The sequence below is a fragment of the Ranitomeya imitator genome, chromosome 4, assembly GCF_032444005.1.
Source record: "Ranitomeya imitator isolate aRanImi1 chromosome 4, aRanImi1.pri, whole genome shotgun sequence".
NCBI lineage: Eukaryota > Metazoa > Chordata > Amphibia > Anura > Dendrobatidae > Ranitomeya > Ranitomeya imitator.
The window spans coordinates 653385821-653399521 of record NC_091285.1 but is presented as its reverse complement, the minus strand read 5'-3'; the positions used below and the strand labels follow the sequence as shown (position 1 = coordinate 653399521).

At 47.3% G+C, this 13701-nt stretch overlaps 33 non-coding genes across 33 annotated transcripts; all 33 read left to right on the top strand.

Moving 5' to 3' along the window:
* The first annotated feature begins 80 nt into the window (after positions 1 to 80).
* Positions 81 to 221, top strand: LOC138677770 (U4 spliceosomal RNA). The gene has a single exon (XR_011321165.1). It is a non-coding gene; the product is annotated as a U4 spliceosomal RNA (small nuclear RNA).
* Positions 222 to 496: 275 nt separating this feature from the next.
* LOC138678212 (U4 spliceosomal RNA) lies at positions 497 to 637 on the top strand. The gene has a single exon (XR_011321583.1). It is a non-coding gene; the product is annotated as a U4 spliceosomal RNA (small nuclear RNA).
* Positions 638 to 912: 275 nt separating this feature from the next.
* Positions 913 to 1053, top strand: LOC138678228 (U4 spliceosomal RNA). Its single transcript, XR_011321598.1, has one exon. It is a non-coding gene; the product is annotated as a U4 spliceosomal RNA (small nuclear RNA).
* Positions 1054 to 1328: 275 nt separating this feature from the next.
* On the top strand, positions 1329 to 1469 carry LOC138677769 (U4 spliceosomal RNA). The gene has a single exon (XR_011321164.1). It is a non-coding gene; the product is annotated as a U4 spliceosomal RNA (small nuclear RNA).
* Positions 1470 to 1744: 275 nt separating this feature from the next.
* On the top strand, positions 1745 to 1883 carry LOC138677584 (U4 spliceosomal RNA). The gene has a single exon (XR_011320990.1). It is a non-coding gene; the product is annotated as a U4 spliceosomal RNA (small nuclear RNA).
* Positions 1884 to 2160: 277 nt separating this feature from the next.
* LOC138677521 (U4 spliceosomal RNA) lies at positions 2161 to 2301 on the top strand. The gene has a single exon (XR_011320928.1). It is a non-coding gene; the product is annotated as a U4 spliceosomal RNA (small nuclear RNA).
* Positions 2302 to 2576: 275 nt separating this feature from the next.
* Positions 2577 to 2717, top strand: LOC138678191 (U4 spliceosomal RNA). The gene has a single exon (XR_011321562.1). It is a non-coding gene; the product is annotated as a U4 spliceosomal RNA (small nuclear RNA).
* Positions 2718 to 2992: 275 nt separating this feature from the next.
* LOC138677600 (U4 spliceosomal RNA) lies at positions 2993 to 3133 on the top strand. Its single transcript, XR_011321005.1, has one exon. It is a non-coding gene; the product is annotated as a U4 spliceosomal RNA (small nuclear RNA).
* Positions 3134 to 3408: 275 nt separating this feature from the next.
* On the top strand, positions 3409 to 3549 carry LOC138677533 (U4 spliceosomal RNA). The gene has a single exon (XR_011320940.1). It is a non-coding gene; the product is annotated as a U4 spliceosomal RNA (small nuclear RNA).
* A 275-nt stretch (positions 3550 to 3824) lies between these two features.
* LOC138677950 (U4 spliceosomal RNA) lies at positions 3825 to 3965 on the top strand. The gene has a single exon (XR_011321337.1). It is a non-coding gene; the product is annotated as a U4 spliceosomal RNA (small nuclear RNA).
* Positions 3966 to 4240: 275 nt separating this feature from the next.
* Positions 4241 to 4381, top strand: LOC138677670 (U4 spliceosomal RNA). The gene has a single exon (XR_011321071.1). It is a non-coding gene; the product is annotated as a U4 spliceosomal RNA (small nuclear RNA).
* A 275-nt stretch (positions 4382 to 4656) lies between these two features.
* On the top strand, positions 4657 to 4797 carry LOC138678197 (U4 spliceosomal RNA). The gene has a single exon (XR_011321568.1). It is a non-coding gene; the product is annotated as a U4 spliceosomal RNA (small nuclear RNA).
* A 275-nt stretch (positions 4798 to 5072) lies between these two features.
* Positions 5073 to 5213, top strand: LOC138678226 (U4 spliceosomal RNA). The gene has a single exon (XR_011321596.1). It is a non-coding gene; the product is annotated as a U4 spliceosomal RNA (small nuclear RNA).
* A 275-nt stretch (positions 5214 to 5488) lies between these two features.
* Positions 5489 to 5629, top strand: LOC138677949 (U4 spliceosomal RNA). The gene has a single exon (XR_011321336.1). It is a non-coding gene; the product is annotated as a U4 spliceosomal RNA (small nuclear RNA).
* Positions 5630 to 5904: 275 nt separating this feature from the next.
* LOC138678224 (U4 spliceosomal RNA) lies at positions 5905 to 6045 on the top strand. Its single transcript, XR_011321595.1, has one exon. It is a non-coding gene; the product is annotated as a U4 spliceosomal RNA (small nuclear RNA).
* Positions 6046 to 6320: 275 nt separating this feature from the next.
* LOC138677948 (U4 spliceosomal RNA) lies at positions 6321 to 6461 on the top strand. The gene has a single exon (XR_011321335.1). It is a non-coding gene; the product is annotated as a U4 spliceosomal RNA (small nuclear RNA).
* A 275-nt stretch (positions 6462 to 6736) lies between these two features.
* On the top strand, positions 6737 to 6877 carry LOC138678221 (U4 spliceosomal RNA). The gene has a single exon (XR_011321592.1). It is a non-coding gene; the product is annotated as a U4 spliceosomal RNA (small nuclear RNA).
* Positions 6878 to 7152: 275 nt separating this feature from the next.
* LOC138677947 (U4 spliceosomal RNA) lies at positions 7153 to 7293 on the top strand. Its single transcript, XR_011321334.1, has one exon. It is a non-coding gene; the product is annotated as a U4 spliceosomal RNA (small nuclear RNA).
* Positions 7294 to 7567: 274 nt separating this feature from the next.
* LOC138677946 (U4 spliceosomal RNA) lies at positions 7568 to 7708 on the top strand. Its single transcript, XR_011321333.1, has one exon. It is a non-coding gene; the product is annotated as a U4 spliceosomal RNA (small nuclear RNA).
* Positions 7709 to 7984: 276 nt separating this feature from the next.
* On the top strand, positions 7985 to 8125 carry LOC138677945 (U4 spliceosomal RNA). The gene has a single exon (XR_011321332.1). It is a non-coding gene; the product is annotated as a U4 spliceosomal RNA (small nuclear RNA).
* A 275-nt stretch (positions 8126 to 8400) lies between these two features.
* Positions 8401 to 8541, top strand: LOC138677944 (U4 spliceosomal RNA). The gene has a single exon (XR_011321331.1). It is a non-coding gene; the product is annotated as a U4 spliceosomal RNA (small nuclear RNA).
* A 275-nt stretch (positions 8542 to 8816) lies between these two features.
* On the top strand, positions 8817 to 8957 carry LOC138677942 (U4 spliceosomal RNA). Its single transcript, XR_011321330.1, has one exon. It is a non-coding gene; the product is annotated as a U4 spliceosomal RNA (small nuclear RNA).
* A 275-nt stretch (positions 8958 to 9232) lies between these two features.
* Positions 9233 to 9373, top strand: LOC138677596 (U4 spliceosomal RNA). The gene has a single exon (XR_011321001.1). It is a non-coding gene; the product is annotated as a U4 spliceosomal RNA (small nuclear RNA).
* Positions 9374 to 9648: 275 nt separating this feature from the next.
* On the top strand, positions 9649 to 9789 carry LOC138678175 (U4 spliceosomal RNA). The gene has a single exon (XR_011321547.1). It is a non-coding gene; the product is annotated as a U4 spliceosomal RNA (small nuclear RNA).
* A 272-nt stretch (positions 9790 to 10061) lies between these two features.
* On the top strand, positions 10062 to 10202 carry LOC138677554 (U4 spliceosomal RNA). Its single transcript, XR_011320960.1, has one exon. It is a non-coding gene; the product is annotated as a U4 spliceosomal RNA (small nuclear RNA).
* Positions 10203 to 10477: 275 nt separating this feature from the next.
* Positions 10478 to 10618, top strand: LOC138677941 (U4 spliceosomal RNA). The gene has a single exon (XR_011321329.1). It is a non-coding gene; the product is annotated as a U4 spliceosomal RNA (small nuclear RNA).
* A 275-nt stretch (positions 10619 to 10893) lies between these two features.
* On the top strand, positions 10894 to 11034 carry LOC138677491 (U4 spliceosomal RNA). The gene has a single exon (XR_011320898.1). It is a non-coding gene; the product is annotated as a U4 spliceosomal RNA (small nuclear RNA).
* A 275-nt stretch (positions 11035 to 11309) lies between these two features.
* On the top strand, positions 11310 to 11450 carry LOC138677504 (U4 spliceosomal RNA). Its single transcript, XR_011320911.1, has one exon. It is a non-coding gene; the product is annotated as a U4 spliceosomal RNA (small nuclear RNA).
* A 275-nt stretch (positions 11451 to 11725) lies between these two features.
* LOC138677940 (U4 spliceosomal RNA) lies at positions 11726 to 11866 on the top strand. Its single transcript, XR_011321328.1, has one exon. It is a non-coding gene; the product is annotated as a U4 spliceosomal RNA (small nuclear RNA).
* A 272-nt stretch (positions 11867 to 12138) lies between these two features.
* Positions 12139 to 12279, top strand: LOC138677648 (U4 spliceosomal RNA). The gene has a single exon (XR_011321051.1). It is a non-coding gene; the product is annotated as a U4 spliceosomal RNA (small nuclear RNA).
* A 275-nt stretch (positions 12280 to 12554) lies between these two features.
* On the top strand, positions 12555 to 12695 carry LOC138678205 (U4 spliceosomal RNA). Its single transcript, XR_011321576.1, has one exon. It is a non-coding gene; the product is annotated as a U4 spliceosomal RNA (small nuclear RNA).
* A 275-nt stretch (positions 12696 to 12970) lies between these two features.
* Positions 12971 to 13111, top strand: LOC138678150 (U4 spliceosomal RNA). Its single transcript, XR_011321524.1, has one exon. It is a non-coding gene; the product is annotated as a U4 spliceosomal RNA (small nuclear RNA).
* A 275-nt stretch (positions 13112 to 13386) lies between these two features.
* LOC138677712 (U4 spliceosomal RNA) lies at positions 13387 to 13527 on the top strand. Its single transcript, XR_011321110.1, has one exon. It is a non-coding gene; the product is annotated as a U4 spliceosomal RNA (small nuclear RNA).
* The last annotated feature ends 174 nt before the right edge of the window (positions 13528 to 13701 follow it).

Below are 13701 nucleotides of genomic sequence, written 5' to 3'. Positions count from 1 at the left end.
CCAGTGGTCAAATGGATCTCACCATAACTTAAATGAGCTCTTCCTTGGAAGCGGGAATTCCTAGTCGCCCAACTTCCTCCAACTTTGCGCAGTGGCAATATCGTAGCCCATGAGGTATAACCGAGGCGTGATTATTGCTAATTGAAAACTTTTCCCAATACCCCGCCATGATGACTTGAAATATAGTCAGCATTGGCAATTTTTGTCGGTCTCTCAGGAGACTTCATCCATGGTATGCAAATGACAGAGTCTTAGCTCCTCCCAGTGTGGAGGAGAATCCTTGCTTCCCACAGCAACGTATTGATGGTTTATGCCTGGAGCAGAAGGAGAAAGTGAGCTGGTCTGGCTGTAATGGGCAAAAATGATGTCTTCCCTGAGCCCTTAGACTGTCGACACCTTGAAGCAGTGCGGGAGGGCCAGTGGTCAAATGGATCTCACCATAACTTAAATGAGCTCTTCCTTGAAAGCGGGAATTCCTAGTCGCCCAACTTCCTCCAACTTTGCGCAGTGGCAATATCGTAGCCCATGAGGTATAACCGAGGCGTGATTATTGCTAATTGAAAACTTTTCCCAATACCCCGCCATGATGACTTGAAATATAGTCAGCATTGGCAATTTTTGTTGGTCTTTCAGGAGACTTCATCCATGGTATGCAAATGACAGAGTCTTAGCTCCTCCCAGTGTGGAGGAGAATCCTTGCTTCCCACAGCAACGTATTGATGGTTTATGCCTGGAGCAGAAGGAGAAAGTGAGCTGGTCTGGCTGTAATGGGCAAAAATGATGTCTTCCCTGAGCCCTTAGACTGTCGACACCTTGAAGCAGTGCGGGAGGGCCAGTGGTCAAATGGATCTCACCATAACTTAAATGAGCTCTTCCTTGGAAGCGGGAATTCCTAGTCGCCCAACTTCCTCCAACTTTGCGCAGTGGCAATATCGTAGCCCATGAGGTATAACTGAGGCATGATTATTGCTAATTGAAAACTTTTCCCAATACCCCGCCATGATGACTTGAAATATAGTCAGCATTGGCAATTTTTGTTGGTCTCTCAGGAGACTTCATCCATGGTATGCAAATGACAGAGTCTTAGCTCCTCCCAGTGTGGAGGAGAATCCTTGCTTTCCACAGCATCGTATTGATGGTTTATTCCTGGAGCAGAAGGAGAAAGTGAGCTGGTCTGGCTGTAATGGGCAAAAATGATGTCTTCCCTGAGCCCTTAGACTGTCGACACCTTGAAGCAGTGCGGGAGGGCCAGTGGTCAAATGGATCTCACCATAACTTAAATGAGCTCTTCCTTGGAAGCGGGAATTCCTAGTCGCCCAACTTCCTCCAACTTTGCGCAGTGGCAATATCGTAGCCCATGAGGTATAACCGAGGCGTGATTATTGCTAATTGAAAACTTTTCCCAATACCCCGCCATGATGACTTGAAATATAGTCAGCATTGGCAATTTTTGTCGGTCTCTCAGGAGACTTCATCCATGGTATGCAAATGACAGAGTCTTAGCTCCTCCCAGTGTGGAGGAGAATCCTTGCTTCCCACAGCAACGTATTGATGGTTTATGCCTGGAGCAGAAGGAGAAAGTGAGCTGGTCTGGCTGTAATGGGCAAAAATGATGTCTTCCCTGAGCCCTTAGACTGTCGACACCTTGAAGCAGTGCGGGAGGGCCAGTGGTCAAATGGATCTCACCATAACTTAAATGAGCTCTTCCTTGGAAGCGGGAATTCCTAGTCGCCCAACTTCCTCCAACTTTGCGCAGTGGCAATATCGTAGCCCATGAGGTATAACCGAGGCGTGATTATTGCTAATTGAAAACTTTTCCCAATACCCCGCCATGATGACTTGAAATATAGTCAGCATTGGCAATTTTTGTCGGTCATTTATGAGACTTCATCCATGGTATGCAAATGACAGAGTCTTAGCTCCTCCCAGTGTGGAGGAGAATCCTTGCTTCCCACAGCAACGTATTGATGGTTTATACTTGGAGCAGAAGGAGAAAGTGAGCTGGTCTGGCTGTAATGGGCAAAAATGATGTCTTCCCTGAGCCCTTAGACTGTCGACACCTTGAAGCAGTGCGGGAGGGCCAGTGGTCAAATGGATCTCACCATAACTTAAATGAGCTCTTCCTTGGAAGCGGGAATTCCTAGTCGCCCAACTTCCTCCAACTTTGCGCAGTGGCAATATCGTAGCCCATGAGGTATAACCGAGGCGTGATTATTGCTAATTGAAAACTTTTCCCAATACCCCGCCATGAAGACTTGAAATATAGTCAGCATTGGCAATTTTTGTCGGTCTCTCAGGAGACTTCATCCATGGTATGCAAATGACAGAGTCTTAGCTCCTCCCAGTGTGGAGGAGAATCCTTGCTTCCCACAGCAACGTATTGATGGTTTATGCCTGGAGCAGAAGGAGAAAGTGAGCTGGTCTGGCTGTAATGGGCAAAAATGATGTCTTCCCTGAGCCCTTAGACTGTCGACACCTTGAAGCAGTGCGGGAGGGCCAGTGGTCAAATGGATCTCACCATAACTTAAATGAGCTCTTCCTTGAAAGCGGGAATTCCTAGTCGCCTAACTTCCTCCAACTTTGCGCAGTGGCAATATCGTAGCCCATGAGGTATAACCGAGGCGTGATTATTGCTAATTGAAAACTTTTCTCAATACCCCGCCATGATGACTTGAAATATAGTCAGCATTGGCAATTTTTGTTGGTCTCTCAGGAGACTTCATCCATGGTATGCAAATGACAGAGTCTTAGCTCCTCCCAGTGTGGAGGAGAATCCTTGCTTCCCACAGCAACGTATTGATGGTTTATGCCTGGAGCAGAAGGAGAAAGTGAGCTGGTCTGGCTGTAATGGGCAAAAATGATGTCTTCCCTGAGCCCTTAGACTGTCGACACCTTGAAGCAGTGCGGGAGGGCCAGTGGTCAAATGGATCTCACCATAACTTAAATGAGCTCTTCCTTGGAAGCGGGAATTCCTAGTCGCCCAACTTCCTCCAACTTTGCGCAGTGGCAATATCGTAGCCCATGAGGTATAACTGAGGCATGATTATTGCTAATTGAAAACTTTTCCCAATACCCCGCCATGATGACTTGAAATATAGTCAGCATTGGCAATTTTTGTTGGTTTCTCAGGAGACTTCATCCATGGTATGCAAATGACAGAGTCTTAGCTCCTCCCAGTGTGGAGGAGAATCCTTGCTTCCCACAGCAACGTATTGATGGTTTATGCCTGGAGCAGAAGGAGAAAGTGAGCTGGTCTGGCTGTAATGGGCAAAAATGATGTCTTCCCTGAGCCCTTAGACTGTCGACACCTTGAAGCAGTGCGGGAGGGCCAGTGGTCAAATGGATCTCACCATAACTTAAATGAGCTCTTCCTTGGAAGCGGGAATTCCTAGTCGCCCAACTTCCTCCAACTTTGCGCAGTGGCAATATCGTAGCCCATGAGGTATAACCGAGGCGTGATTATTGCTAATTGAAAACTTTTCCCAATACCCCGCCATAATGACTTGAAATATAGTCAGCATTGGCAATTTTTGTTGGTCTCTCAGGAGACTTCATCCATGGTATGCAAATGACAGAGTCTTAGCTCCTCCCAGTGTGGAGGAGAATCCTTGCTTCCCACAGCAACGTATTGATGGTTTATGCCTGGAGCAGAAGGAGAAAGTGAGCTGGTATGGCTGTAATGGGCAAAAATGATGTCTTCCCTGAGCCCTTAGACTGTCGACACCTTGAAGCAGTGCGGGAGGGCCAGTGGTCAAATGGATCTCACCATAACTTAAATGAGCTCTTCCTTGGAAGCGGGAATTCCTAGTCGCCCAACTTCCTCCAACTTTGCGCAGTGGCAATATCGTAGCCCATGAGGTATAACCGAGGCGTGATTATTGCTAATTGAAAACTTTTCCCAATACCCCGCCATGATGACTTGAAATATAGTCAGCATTGGCAATTTTTGTTGGTCTCTCAGGAGACTTCATCCATGGTATGCAAATGACAGAGTCTTAGCTCCTCCCAGTGTGGAGGAGAATCCTTGCTTCCCACAGCAACGTATTGATGGTTTATGCCTGGAGCAGAAGGAGAAAGTGAGCTGGTCTGGCTGTAATGGGCAAAAATGATGTCTTCCCTGAGCCCTTAGACTGTCGACACCTTGAAGCAGTGCGGGAGGGCCAGTGGTCAAATGGATCTCACCATAACTTAAATGAGCTCTTCCTTGGAAGCGGGAATTCCTAGTCGCCCAACTTCCTCCAACTTTGCGCAGTGGCAATATCGTAGCCCATGAGGTATAACCGAGGCGTGATTATTGCTAATTGAAAACTTTTCCCAATACCGCGCTATGATGACTTGAAATATAGTCAGCATTGGCAATTTTTGTTGGTCTCTCAGTAGACTTCATCCATGGTATGCAAATGACAGAGTCTTAGCTCCTCCCAGTGTGGAGGAGAATCCTTGCTTCCCACAGCAACGTATTGATGGTTTATGCCTGGAGCGGAAGGAGAAAGTGAGCTGGTCTGGCTGTAATGGGCAAAAATGATGTCTTCCCTGAGCCCTTAGACTGTCGACACCTTGAAGCAGTGCGGGAGGGCCAGTGGTCAAATGGATCTCACCATAACTTAAATGAGCTCTTCCTTGGAAGCGGGAATTCCTAGTCGCCCAACTTCCTCCAACTTTGCGCAGCGGCAATATCGTAGCCCATGAGGTATAACCGAGGCGTGATTATTGCTAATTGAAAACTTTTCCCAATACCCCGCCATGATGACTTGAAATATAGTCAGCATTGGCAATTTTTGTTGGTCTCTCAGGAGACTTCATCCATGGTATGCAAATGACAAAGTCTTAGCTCCTCCCAGCGTGGAGGAGAATCCTTGCTTCCCACAGCAACGTATTGATGGTTTATGCCTGGAGCAGAAGGAGAAAGTGAGCTGGTCTGGCTGTAATGGGCAAAAATGATGTCTTCCCTGAGCCCTTAGACTGTCGACACCTTGAAGCAGTGCGGGAGGGCCAGTGGTCAAATGGATCTCACCATAACTTAAATGAGCTCTTCCTTGGAAGCGGGAATTCCTAGTCGCCCAACTTCCTCCAACTTTGCGCAGTGGCAATATCGTAGCCCATGAGGTATAACCGAGGCGTGATTATTGCTAATTGAAAACTTTTCCCAATACCCCGTCATGATGACTTGAAATATAGTCAGCATTGGCAATTTTTGTTGGTCTCTCAGGAGACTTCATCCATGGTATGCAAATGACAGAGTCTTAGCTCCTCCCAGTGTGGAGGAGAATCCTTGCTTCCCACAGCAACGTATTGATGGTTTAGGCCTGGAGCAGAAGGAGAAAGTGAGCTGGTCTGGCTGTAATGGGCAAAAATGATGTCTTCCCTGAGCCCATAGACTGTCGACACCTTGAAGCAGTGCGGGAGGGCCAGTGGTCAAATGGATCTCACCATAACTTAAATGAGCTCTTCCTTGGAAGCGGGAATTCCTAGTCGCCCAACTTCCTCCAACTTTGCGCAGTGGCAATATCGTAGCCCATGAGGTATAACCGAGGCGTGATTATTGCTAATTGAAAACTTTTCCCAATACCCCGCCATGATGACTTGAAATATAGTCAGCATTGGCAATTTTTGTTGGTCTCTCAGGAGACTTCATCCATGGTATGCAAATGACAGAGTCTTAGCTCCTCCCAGTGTGGAGGAGAATCCTTGCTTCCCACAGCAACGTATTGATGGTTTATGCCTGGAGCAGAAGGAGAAAGTGAGCTGGTCTGGCTGTAATGGGCAAAAATGATGTCTTCCCTGAGCCCTTAGACTGTCGACACCTTGAAGCAGTGCGGGAGGGCCAGTGGTCAAATGGATCTCACCATAACTTAAATGAGCTCTTCCTTGGAAGCGGGAATTCCTAGTCGCCCAACTTCCTCCAACTTTGCGCAGTGGCAATATCGTAGCCCATGAGGTATAACCGAGGCGTGATTATTGCTAATTGAAAACTTTTCCCAATACCCCGTCATGATGACTTGAAATATAGTCAGCATTGGCAATTTTTGTTGGTCTCTCAGGAGACTTCATCCATGGTATGCAAATGACAGAGTCTTAGCTCCTCCCAGTGTGGAGGAGAATCCTTGCTTCCCACAGCAACGTATTGATGGTTTAGGCCTGGAGCAGAAGGAGAAAGTGAGCTGGTCTGGCTGTAATGGGCAAAAATGATGTCTTCCCTGAGCCCATAGACTGTCGACACCTTGAAGCAGTGCGGGAGGGCCAGTGGTCAAATGGATCTCACCATAACTTAAATGAGCTCTTCCTTGGAAGCGGGAATTCCTAGTCGCCCAACTTCCTCCAACTTTGCGCAGTGGCAATATCGTAGCCCATGAGGTATAACCGAGGCGTGATTATTGCTAATTGAAAACTTTTCCCAATACCCCGCCATGATGACTTGAAATATAGTCAGCATTGGCAATTTTTGTTGGTCTCTCAGGAGACTTCATCCATGGTATGCAAATGACAGAGTCTTAGCTCCTCCCAGTGTGGAGGAGAATCCTTGCTTCCCACAGCAACGTTTTGATGGTTTATGCCTGGAGCAGAAGGAGAAAGTGAGCTGGTCTGACTCTAATGGGCAAAAATGATGTTTTCCCTGAGCCCTTAGACTGTCGACACCTTGAAGCAGTGCGGGAGGGCCAGTGGTCAAATGGATCTCACCATAACTTAAATGAGCTCTTCCTTGGAAGCGGGAATTCCTAGTCGCCCAACTTCCTCCAACTTTGCGCAGTGGCAATATCGTAGCCCATGAGGTATAACCGAGGCGTGATTATTGCTAATTGAAAACTTTTCCCAATACCCCGCCATGATGACTTGAAATTTAGTCAGCGTTGGCAATTTTTGTTGGTCTCTCAGGAGACTTCATCCATGGTATGCAAATGACAGAGTCTTAGCTCCTCCCAGTGTGGAGGAGAATCCTTGCTTCCCACAGCAACGTATTGATGGTTTATGCCTGGAGCAGAAGGAGAAAGTGAGCTGGTCTGGCTGTAATGGGCAAAAATGATGTCTTCCCTGAGCCCTTAGACTGTCGACACCTTGAAGCAGTGCGGGAGGGCCAGTGGTCAAATGGATCTCACCATAACTTAAATGAACTCTTCCTTGGAAGCGGGAATTCCTAATCGCCCAACTTCCTCCAACTTTGCGCAGTGGCAATATCGTAGCCCATGAGGTATAACCGAGGCGTGATTATTGCTAATTGAAAACTTTTCCCAATACCCCGCCATGATGACTTGAAATATAGTCAGCATTGGCAATTTTTGTTGGTCTCTCAGGAGACTTCATCCATGGTATGCAAATGCAGAGTCTTATTTCCTCCCAGTGTGGAGGAGAATCTTTGCTTCCCACAGCAACGTATTGATGGTTTATGCCTGGAGCAGAAGGAGAAAGTGAGCTGGTCTGGCTGTAATGGGCAAAAATGATGTCTTCCCTGAGCCCTTAGACTGTCGACACCTTGAAGCAGTGCGGGAGGGCCAGTGGTCAAATGGATCTCACCATAACTTAAATGAGCTCTTCCTTGGAAGCGGGAATTCCTAGTCGCCCAACTTCCTCCAACTTTGCGCAGTGGCAATATCGTAGCCCATGAGGTATAACCGAGGCGTGATTATTGCTAATTGAAAACTTTTCCCAATACCCCGCCATGATGACTTGAAATATAGTCAGCATTGGCAATTTTTGTTGGTCTCTCAGGAGACTTCATCCATGGTATGCCAATGACAGAATCTTAGCTCCTCCCAAGTGTGGAGGAGAATCCTTGCTTCCCACAGCAACGTATTGATGGTTTATGCCTGGAGCAGAAGGAGAAAGTGAGCTGGTCTGGCTGTAATGGGCAAAAATGATGTCTTCCCTGAGCCCTTAGACTGTCGACACCTTGAAGCAGTGCGGGAGGGCCAGTGGTCAAATGGATCTCACCATAACTTAAATGAGCTCTTCCTTGGAAGCGGGAATTCCTAGTCGCCCAACTTCCTCCAACTTTGCGCAGTGGCAATATCGTAGCCCATGAGGTATAACCGAGGCGTGATTATTGCTAATTGAAAACTTTTCCCAATACCCCGCCATGATGACTTGAAATATAGTCAGCATTGGCAATTTTTGTTGGTCTCTCAGGAGACTTCATCCATGGTATGCAAATGACAGAGTCTTAGCTCCTCCCAGTGTGGAGGAGAATCCTTGCTTCCCACAGCAACGTATTGATGGTTTATGCCTGGAGCAGAAGGAGAAAGTGAGCTGGTCTGGCTGTAATGGGCAAAAATGATGTCTTCCCTGAGCCCTTAGACTGTCGACACCTTGAAGCAGTGCGGGAGGGCCAGTGGTCAAATGGATCTCACCATAACTTAAATGAGCTCTTCCTTGGAAGCGGGAATTCCTAGTCGCCCAACTTCCTCCAACTTTGCGCAGTGGCAATATCGTAGCCCATGAGGTATAACCGAGGCGTGATTATTGCTAATTGAAAACTTTTCCCAATACCCCGCCATGATGACTTGAAATATAGTCAGCATTGGCAATTTTTGTTGGTCTCTCAGGAGACTTCATCCATGGTATGCAAATGACAGAGTCTTAGCTCCTCCCAGTGTGGAGGAGAATCCTTGCTTCCCAAAGCAACGTATTGATGGTTTATGCCTGGAGCAGAAGGAGAAAGTGAGCTGGTCTGGCTGTAATGGGCAAAAATGATGTCTTCCCTGAGCCCTTAGACTGTCGACACCTTGAAGCAGTGCGGGAGGGCCAGTGGTCAAATGGATCTCACCATAACTTAAATGAGCTCTTCCTTGGAAGCGGGAATTCCTAGTCGCCCATCTTCCTCCAACTTTGCGCAGTGGCAATATCGTAGCCCATGAGGTATAACCGAGGCGTGATTATTGCTAATTGAAAACTTTTCCCAATACCCCGCCATGATGACTTGAAATATAGTCAGCATTGGCAATTTTTGTTGGTCTCTCAGGAGACTTCATCCATGGTATGCAAATGACAGAGTCTTAGCTCCTCCCAGTGTGGAGGAGAATCCTTGCTTCCCACAGCAACGTATTGATGGTTTATGCCTGGAGCAGAAGGAGAAAGTGAGCTGGTCTGGCTGTAATGGGCAAAAATGATGTCTTCCCTGAGCCCTTAGACTGTCGACACCTTGAAGCAGTGCGGGAGGGCCAGTGGTCAAATGGATCTCACCATAACTTAAATGAGCTCTTCCTTGGAAGCGGGAATTCCTAGTCGCCCAACTTCCTCCAACTTTGCGCAGTGGCAATATCGTAGCCCATGAGGTATAACCGAGGCGTGATTATTGCTAATTGAAAACTTTTCCCAATACCCCACCATGATGACTTGAGATATAGTCAGCATTGGCAATTTTTGTTGGTCTCTCAGGAGACTTCATCCGTGGTATGCAAATGACAGAGTCTTAGCTCCTCCCAGTGTGGAGGAGAATCCTTGCTTCCCACAGCAACGTATTGATGGTTTATGCCTGGAGCAGAAGGAGAAAGTGAGCTGGTCTGGCTGTAATGGGCAAAAATGATGTCTTCCCTGAGCCCTTAGACTGTCGACACCTTGAAGCAGTGCGGGAGGGCCAGTGGTCAAATGGATCTCACCATAACTTAAATGAGCTCTTCCTTGGAAGCGGGAATTCCTAGTCGCCCAACTTCCTCCAACTTTGCGCAGTGGCAATATCGTAGCCCATGAGGTATAACCGAGGCGTGATTATTGCTAATTGAAAACTTTTCCCAATACCCCGCCATGATGACTTGAAATATAGTCAACATTGGCAATTTTTGTTGGTCTCTCAGGAGACTTCATCCATGGTATGCAAATGACAGAGTCTTAGCTCCTCCCAGTGTGGAGGAGAATCCTTGCTTCCCACAACGTATTGATGGTTTATGCCTGGAGCAGAAGGAGAAAGTGAGCTGGTCTGGCTGTAATGGGCAAAAATGATGTCTTCCCTGAGCCCTTAGACTGTCGACACCTTGAAGCAGTGCGGGAGGGCCAGTGGTCAAATGGATCTCACCATAACTTAAATGAGCTCTTCCTTGGAAGCGGGAATTCCTAGTCGCCCAACTTCCTCCAACTTTGCGCAGTGGCAATATCGTAGCCCATGAGGTATAACCGAGGCGTGATTATTGCTAATTGAAAACTTTTCCCAATACCCCGCCATGATAACTTGAATTATAGTCAGCATTGGCAATTTTTGTTGGTCTCTCAGGAGACTTCATCCATGGTATGCAAATGACAGAGTCTTAGCTCCTCCCAGTGTGGAGGAGAATCCTTGCTTCCCACAGCAACGTATTGATGGTTTATGCCTGGAGCAGAAGGAGAAAGTGAGCTGGTCTGGCTGTAATGGGCAAAAATGATGTCTTCCCTGAGCCCTTAGACTGTCGACACCTTGAAGCAGTGCGGGAGGGCCAGTGGTCAAATGGATCTCACCATAACTTAAATGAGCTCTTCCTTGGAAGCGGGAATTCCTAGTCGCCCAACTTCCTCCAACTTTGCGCAGTGGCAATATCGTAGCCCATGAGGTATAACCGAGGCGTGATTATTGCTAATTGAAAACTTTTCCCAATACCCCGCCATGATGACTTGAAATATAGTCAGCATTGGCAATTTTTGTTGGTCTCTCAGGAGACTTCATCCATGGTATGCAAATGACAGAGTCTTAGCTCCTCCCAGTGTGGAGGAGAATCCTTGCTTCCCACAGCAACGTATTGATGGTTTATGCCTGGAGCAGAAGGAGAAAGTGAGCTGGTCTGGCTGTAATGGGCAAAAATGATGTCTTCCCTGAGCCCTTAGACTGTCGACACCTTGAAGCAGTGCGGGAGGGCCAGTGGTCAAATGGATCTCACCATAACTTAAATGAGCTCTTCCTTGGAAGCGGGAATTCCTAGTCGCCCAACTTCCTCCAACTTTGCGCAGTGGCAATATCGTAGCCCATGAGGTATAACCGAGGTGTGATTATTGCTAATTGAAAACTTTTCCCAATACCCCGCCATGATGACTTGAAATATAGTCAGCATTGGCAATTTTTGTTGGTCTCTCAGGAGACTTCATCCATGGTATGCAAATGACAGAGTCTTAGCTCCTCCCAGTGTGGAGGAGAATCCTTGCTTCCCACAGCAACGTATTGATGGTTTATGCCTGGAGCAGAAGGAGAAAGTGAGCTGGTCTGGCTGTAATGGGCAAAAATGATGTCTTCCCTGAGCCCTTAGACTGTCGACACCTTGAAGCAGTGCGGGAGGGCCAGTGGTCAAATGGATCTCACCATAACTTAAATGAGCTCTTCCTTGGAAGCGGGAATTCCTAGTCGCCCAACTTCCTCCAACTTTGCGCAGTGGCAATATCGTAGTCCATGAGGTATAACCGAGGCGTGATTATTGCTAATTGAAAACTTTTCCCAATACCCCGCCATGATGACTTGAAATATAGTCAGCATTGGCAATTTTTGTTGGTCTCTCAGGAGACTTCATTCGTGGTATGCAAATGACAGAGTCTTAGCTCCTCCCAGTGTGGAGGAGAATCCTTGCTTCCCACAGCAACGTATTGATGGTTTATGCCTGGAGCAGAAGGAGAAAGTGAGCTGGTCTGGCTGTAATGGGCAAAAATGATGTCTTCCCTGAGCCCTTAGACTGTCGACACCTTGAAGCAGTGCGGGAGGGCCAGTGGTCAAATGGATCTCACCATAACTTAAATGAGCTCTTCCTTGGAAGCGGGAATTCCTAGTCGCCCAACTTCCTCCAACTTTGCGCAGTGGCAATATCGTAGCCCATGAGGTATAACCGAGGCGTGATTATTGCTAATTGAAAACTTTTCCCAATACCCCGCCATGATGACTTGAAATATAGTCAGCATTGGCAATTTTTGTTGGTCTCTCAGGAGACTTCATCCGTGGTATGCAAATGACAGAGTCTTAGCTCCTCCCAGTGTGGAGGAGAATCCTTGCTTCCCACAACGTATTGATGGTTTATGCCTGGAGCAGAAGGAGAAAGTGAGCTGGTCTGGCTGTAATGGGCAAAAATGATGTCTTCCCTGAGCCCTTAGACTGTCGACACCTTGAAGCAGTGCGGGAGGGCCAGTGGTCAAATGGATCTCACCATAACTTAAATGAGCTCTTCCTTGGAAGCGGGAATTCCTAGTCGCCCAACTTCCTCCAACTTTGCGCAGTGGCAATATCGTAGCCCATGAGGTATAACCGAGGCGTGATTATTGCTAATTGAAAACTTTTCCCAATACCCCGCCATGATATCTTGAAATATAGTCAGCATTGGCAATTTTTGTTGGTCTCTCAGGAGACTTCATCCATGGTATGCAAATGACAGAGTCTTAGCTCCTCCCAGTGTGGAGGAGAATCCGTGCTTCCCACAGCAACGTATTGATGGTTTATGCCTGGAGCAGAAGGAGAAAGTGAGCTGGTCTGGCAGTAATGGGCAAAAATGATGTCTTCCCTGAGCCCTTAGACTGTCGACACCTTGAAGCAGTGCGGGAGGGCCAGTGGTCAAATGGATCTCACCATAACTTAAATGAGCTCTTCCTTGGAAGCGGGAATTCCTAGTCGCCCAACTTCCTCCAACTTTGCGCAGTGGCAATATCGTAGCCCATGAGGTATAACCGAGGCATGATTATTGCTAATTGAAAACTTTTCCCAATACCCCGCCATGATGACTTGAAAAATAGTCAGCATTGGCAATTTTTGTTGGTTTCTCAGGAGACTTCATCCATGGTATGCAAATGACAGAGTCTTAGCTCCTCCCAGTGTGGAGGAGAATCCTTGCTTCCCACAGCAACGTATTGATGGTTTATGCCTGGAGCAGAAGGAGAAAGTGAGCTGGTCTGGCTGTAATGGGCAAAAATGATGTCTTCCCTGAGCCCTTAGACTGTCGACTCCTTGAAGCAGTGCGGGAGGGCCAGTGGTCAAATGGATCTCACCATAACTTAAATGAGCTCTTCCTTGGAAGCGGGAATTCCTAGTCGCCCAACTTCCTCCAACTTTGTGCAGTGGCAATATCGTAGCCCATGAGGTATAACCGAGGCGTGATTATTGCTAATTGAAAACTTTTCCCAATACCCCGCCATGATGACTTGAAATATAGTCAGCATTGGCAATTTTTGTTGGTCTCTCAGGAGACTTCATCCATGGTATGCAAATGACAGAGTCTTAGCTCCTCCCAGTGTGGAGGAGAATCCTTGCTTCCCACAGCAACGTATTGATGGTTTATGCCTGGAGCAGAAGGAGAAAGTGAGCTGGTCTGGCTGTAATGGGCAAAAATGATGTCTTCCCTGAGCCCTTAGACTGTCGACACCTTGAAGCAGTGCGGGAGGGCCAGTGGTCAAATGGATCTCACCATAACTTAAATGAGCTCTTCCTTGGAAGCGGGAATTCCTAGTCGCCCAACTTCCTCCAACTTTGCGCAGTGGCAATATCGCAGCGCATGAGGTATAACCGAGGCGTGATTATTGCTAATTTAAAACTTTTCTCAATACCCCGCCATGATGACTTGAAATATAGTCAGCATTGGCAATTTTTGTTGGTCTCTCAGGAGACTTCATCCTTGGTATGCAAATGACAGAGTCTTAGCTCCTCCCAGTGTGGAGGAGAATCCTTGCTTCTCACAGCAACGTATTGATGGTTTATGCCTGGAGCAGAAGGAGAAAGTGAGCTGGTCTGGCTGTAATGGGCAAAAATGATGTCTTCCCTGAGCCCTTAGACTGTCGACA